The sequence below is a fragment of the Macrobrachium rosenbergii genome, chromosome 57 (genome assembly GCF_040412425.1).
Source record: "Macrobrachium rosenbergii isolate ZJJX-2024 chromosome 57, ASM4041242v1, whole genome shotgun sequence".
NCBI classification, from domain to species: domain Eukaryota; kingdom Metazoa; phylum Arthropoda; class Malacostraca; order Decapoda; family Palaemonidae; genus Macrobrachium; species Macrobrachium rosenbergii.
This window is the reverse complement of record NC_089797.1, coordinates 20,792,773-20,798,879: the sequence shown is the minus strand read 5'-3', so window position 1 is coordinate 20,798,879 and position 6,107 is coordinate 20,792,773. Positions and strand designations below refer to the sequence as shown.

Below are 6,107 nucleotides of genomic sequence, written 5' to 3'. Positions count from 1 at the left end.
CTTAATGTTTGCAGAAGGTTTGACTTGTAACTGATGAGTGCCCTGTGTAGGTGTATGAAGTGGCCGATGTGGAAGTTTTCCGCACTATAGTTTTTCCAATTTTCAATAGTTAAAGTAAGAGTATTGCACCAATTACTATGTTCTTTCTTCTTTGGACCCGTCCTCTGTAATGAGATGCTATAATTGATATATATATTATACCACACACTTCATCATTAGTTTAGGATATCCATATGCGACTGATAGTCTTCAATATAATAATAACAAGAATGACAAATTATATATGCCTTCTGCGTAACAAAATAATATTCAATGCCTGGGTATTATTGAGCGCCTTGTGCTTCCAATAAAATATCATGAACGGTTGCATCGCTGATCTCAGAGTATTCAATAACGCAAACAATGTGAGTACTGTTATTGTGAGGCCTCTGGAGTTATGGCAACGAAACAGACAAGGGCGTTTCCTCGGTACACCCATGAAAATCGTTATGGTTGAGTTGCCAAATGTTTACTGAGAAAATAGTTTATTTGAATTAAGTCACACGGACAGTACTAGTTGATAAACTTCGGTTAAACAAATGATGTAGCTTGAGTGCACGACCGTTAGTTTCTTGTCGTAAAGCGTAAAAGGTACATTGCCTTTCATTGCAGTAATGCTGCTAAGGGGATAAATTTCTTGTTGATCTCTAGATATAAGGATACAGAGTGCAAGAGGAAATAGGTCTAGTGAAATGAGAGGCATGCAAATCTAAATGTGACACATATAAGTATTCATTTTGATTTTCGCTACTTCGGTGAAAAGAAAAATCTTCATGCACTGAAAACATCTTGTGATTTTCAAGAGTTTGAAAATGCCCATCAGAGTTCCCCATCCATTCTTGATGATTCTTCACTTGTTGCGTGTGTGCGGAGCATTTCCTTACGGATGGCCTCCTTCATCTTTCTTCAGGCGTCGAGGGCAGAAAGCCGAATGTGGACCAGGAAATACCACTGCTATGACCTATAGATATGTATTTAAGGAAAACGTATCTGGAAAATTACGGTCTCTTTTATCTATGGCAGTGCTTGTAGCATGCATGGTTGTACACTTTTTACTTGCTAATTACAATCAGAAAGCCACAATCAATACTATCATTTTGATATGCAACACAGCCATGTTATTATCGGCAATTGTTCTCCAGATCTATCTTTTACTGAACAGGAAAAATGTTGTAGAAATAGCTGAAACAATGATGACAGAAATTCATGGATCAGTTCCTGACTATGTACATAATACTGGGCTGTTCTTTCTCTTCCTCCGTTACAATGTCTTACTTTTTGTTATCATGGGCATATTATATCAATGACGTGAGGCTATCAGCGCTGCACATTGTTTACAGTTTAATGTATGCCTATCATATGATAGTTGGTTGCTTAGCAACATTTGGTCTTGTATACTCCATCATGCAGACTTTATCTTTGAAACTTGAACGAGAGCTGAATAAGCAATACGCTCAATGGACCAACGATCATGTGCCGTGCGATGGTGATGACCGTGGCATTTACAAGCGCAACAGAATCAACTCTCCATGTAATATCTTATTTAACGGAAAGAACACGTCACAAAGGCACAAAGAAAAAGAAGTGTTCATTATTAGGAATCAATTGCGAGATATGAAAAACTTTCCGGCACGCGAAATAGTTGGTAATATAACTGAGGATAAACTGGTAAACAGACAAATGGAATTCGAAAAACTGTGCAAGTGGTTAATATGGATAGATGAAATAACCGAAAAACTGGCAAACTTTGAGAGTTTGCCGCTCATCTTATCGCTGTCATCCAACATCTTGGCCGCACTCACTTTCGTTTGCGTGATTCTCTCTTCGAGTTTCAAGTTACTGTACTGTGTTACAGGAGCCCTTTTCGTGCCTTTGCCCGTCTCGGTATTGTATTCGCCTGACTGCCTGCTTCTAAAGGTAAATTTTCATGCTACTCGTTTGACTGCAACATCTCTCTCTCTCTCTCTCTCTCTCTCTCTCTCTCTCTCTCTCTCTCTCTCTCTCTCTCTCTCTCTCTCTCTCTATATATATATATATATATATATATATATATATATATATATATATATATATATATATATATATATATATATGTAACAAAGAAGACACATTATTCGTAGGCCAACTCGGCATGGAACTTTCATATGAAGCTTAACTCACGTTATTGAGTTACTACAGGCAAAAAGAAAGTACCCTAGATTTTCACGTCATTGATATGTGATGTAGGTTTATGCTAATTTCTATTATGATTAACCGATCTGCAACGAGAATACGTAAGTAATCATAATTACTCCAATGTTCATTATTATGGTAAAGCGTAAGACCATAAATTAACATTATATATATATATATATATATATATATATATATATATATATATATATATATATATATATATATATATATATATATATATATATATATATATATATATATATATATATATATATATATATATATATATATATATATATAATATATATATAATATATATATATATATATATATATATATATATATATATATATATATATATATATATATATATATATATATATATATATATATATATATATATATATATATATATATATATATTATATATATATATAAACTATATTTATATATAATATATATTTATATAGAATAATTAAGCTTTTTGGACAAACAGTGTCCACATTATCAAGTATCCGTACAGTGTACGGATACTTGATAATGTGGATGGTTTGTCAGGAAAGCTTGTAACTTTTCCTGAGTAAATACTCCATTAGATACCATCCAGTTTGAATGAGTCTCTTTAGTAACTCTACTACTCTTTTAGAACTGTATATGTTATATATAGTTACAGAACAATTGTGTATGTATAATATATATATATATATATATATATATATATATATATATATATATATATATATATATATATATATATATATATATATATATATATATATATATATATATATATATATATATATATATATATATATATATATATATATATATATGTATGTGTGTGTGTGTGTGTGTGTGTGTGTGTGTGTGTGTTCTTTTGTCCATCCAGCAGTCTCCATAACTTCTCATTCTCATTAATGTAATACTGCAAATTTTTATGATCGATAGTTTTCTATCTTGTGCTCATGGCAAATCATTATAATGCCGATATCCCTGTATATATATTTATATAAATTACATGACCAAACATTGGGGAAAGACCAATTCCATCGTTTCTGCTATGCAGACGTTGTAAAACCTTTTGAATTTTAATATCACAATCCTGACGTGTGTATTTGTGTGTATTTGATCATGCACGATTTTTTTTTTTTTTTTTTTACAGAAAAGGTCATGGCGAAGGAAGCTGCGTCTCTTGATGGAGAGCCTGAACAACGAAGAACTACATCACGAAGTATGTTAGTCTCATTTGTAACGCCTGTTACTCATCTTACCTTCAAATACTAAATCTTGCAATCTTGCGGTAAATACCATTAATGGCAAAAATCTCAGAAAGAAAATAACTCAGTTCTTTACCTAAATACTCTTATACCAGTGGAAACGATAATATTATTAAAAAAAAAGCAAGGACTAGTTAATGCCCGTTTGTCTTTTACAAGCCTTTAGATTAATGATAGTTTAAAATTTGTTGCATATGCAGCATAAGGAATTCTATATGATTACTCTAAAATTCTCACAGGTAAATACAAGCAGCTTACGGCATCATAACGCGTATAGTTTCAACTCTTTCGGAAAGAAAGTCAATAATTGTCGTCAATTGGCGATTATAATTTTTATTCAATAATCAGAGACTCTGGGAAAGTCAGTCTGGATCATGTTGCAAATATTCGTGTTCTTTATTATTCCAGGTAGAGAAGTAGCAGGTTCCCATGTTATTTTTCCTGTGCCTGAGACAAAGTTGTGTTTTATCTGATTCTACAATTAAGTTTTACTTTAAACTAAAAAAAAAAAAACTGCCACTTTTATCATATTTTTTTGCAATGATGGATTCCATCCAAGAGAGAAACCATCATTCTGGTATAACATAGATCGACAGTAATCAAAATCATGGGATTCATTGTCAAGGTATACATTCTTGGTTGACAAATGAAAACTAGTTCCGCTTAACTGTAAAGATTTTGGCAAGACGTACAAATAAGCAACTATTTTCCACTAATTTAATCAAATTATTCACTACTGATCAAGTAGTTAATGGTCTTCTTTCTTAAAACAAGCTGGCTATCACCAAACTAGTAACGATGTTAATTAAAGCTTCATGAAATAATTCACCAAAGAACAACAACAAACATCCGTCCTTGGAAGAATCTACATAAAATATGAATACTGCACGATGCAAAATTGCTGATATCCACCAAAGTAAATAATCAAAGTCTAGTAGAGAAAGTGTCTCACGTATACAGCAAGGCAGCATATTGTTTATAGTAAACGCTAATCCTGGCATCAGAGAATCTTTCAACCTTTTTATCTTTCAACAATTTTATCATTCCTCTAATTGAATAGCAGAGATTTCTGTCCCAGTTAAGACTGAATGGCTTTACAGCAGTTCATTTCCAGCACCAATGATCAACCCAGGCATGTCTGATATTCTTGTTTGCTGTCAGTCTATTAAAAATCTCTTCAGAAAGTGAGAAAAGAGTTGTATCTAGGAAAAAATTGGCTTCTAAATGGAAGGCTTAGCCAACACAATTCCTCTAGACTAAAACATAGTTTGTTTTTTATTGACATTCATTGCCAGTTAAAATGTATCTAAATTGGAGCAAATGGTTATAATAAAATCAGCCTCATCATCAGAAAACCAGGTTAAAAGATTAGTCCAAGGTAAACTGTTATTTTGCGTACAACCCTGGGTTGTTATAGCACCAAAAGCAGCCTTATGCCAAAATATTGCTAAATACATTAAAGCATAATTATTATTATCAACTTCAATGCAAGAAAACTGAACTTTTAAAAAATCAATACAACCCTGCAGGTTGGCAGAGTGATTTCGTTGCTGGAGTCTGATTTAGAGTTTTCACCTTTCAACCTATTCACTCTCAGCGGGCGCTGCATTAACACTGTAGTTATCAAAAACAAGAGCCGTTGCATATCATTTTTGTATAGCTATGACTTTTGGTAACATTTCTGACTTTCGTTTCATTAGCAAATCATTAAACTTAAACTAATTACGTATTCTTTGCCTCGTTGTACGCTGTTCCTAATTTTCTCACACTTAGCAGTTACATAAAGCCCTCAAGTTATTTCTGTAGGTTTGCTGTCTTTGTGATTATTAAAGCCTCTCCTTCTACACTCCAGTACTTTCACCTCAAATTGCGGAAGATAGAACAGGTGTCTCAATAAAGATAAATAGGTAATAAAGACATGGCAAAGAATTGTTGCCTCAAAATAAGTATGTAACTGATAGCTAAGTAAATAAAAACAAATGCAATTGCATTTTATCACTAAATGATTTCCAAAATGTAGCCTGACGTTTCTTATAAATAAATTATCATCTTTTTTCTGTAATTCCCCCATCCCCCAAAATAAATTTTAGTTTTCAAAAATACTAAGTTGCATTTGTCTTGTTAAAATGGAAAACGTGCCACTCAGAATCGTTCTCCAGAATTAATGAACTTCCATTCCTCAACATACCTAGATTAAGTTCACTAGAAATAAAAATAAAATGATTTCTATTCCACAGATAGTGAGTACTGTGGCGACCTACTTCTTCATAGCATTGCAGTTCAAGATGTCTGAGAATACACCCGATATCTGGAGTGTCGTCAATCTAACTGACATATCTGACTGAGTGCAAAGATAATATAGATTGTTTTGCCTTTCAGATAAACCATTAAGCATTATATTTTATGATTATTTTACCTTCGCTGTAGTGTTGAGAGGTACTTATGTGAGTTATAATAAAACAGAGACCAAGTATATATGAATGTGTTCTTTATACTAAATCCCACTCAAGATGCTGTTCAATATCTGTGAATTGAAATTGGACCAAATATAAAAAAGTGTATAAATTATTACATGTTAATCTACTGATGCCAGCAATGTCGTATCTATAATTCATT

At 32.4% G+C, this 6,107-nt stretch overlaps 1 long non-coding RNA gene across 1 annotated transcript; it reads left to right on the top strand.

Moving 5' to 3' along the window:
* The first annotated feature begins 1,479 nt into the window (after nt 1-1,479).
* LOC136837032 (uncharacterized) lies at nt 1,480-5,112 on the top strand. The gene is made up of 3 exons (XR_010852530.1): nt 1,480-1,956; nt 3,377-3,445; nt 5,021-5,112. It is a non-coding gene; the product is annotated as an uncharacterized lncRNA (long non-coding RNA).
* The last annotated feature ends 995 nt before the right edge of the window (nt 5,113-6,107 follow it).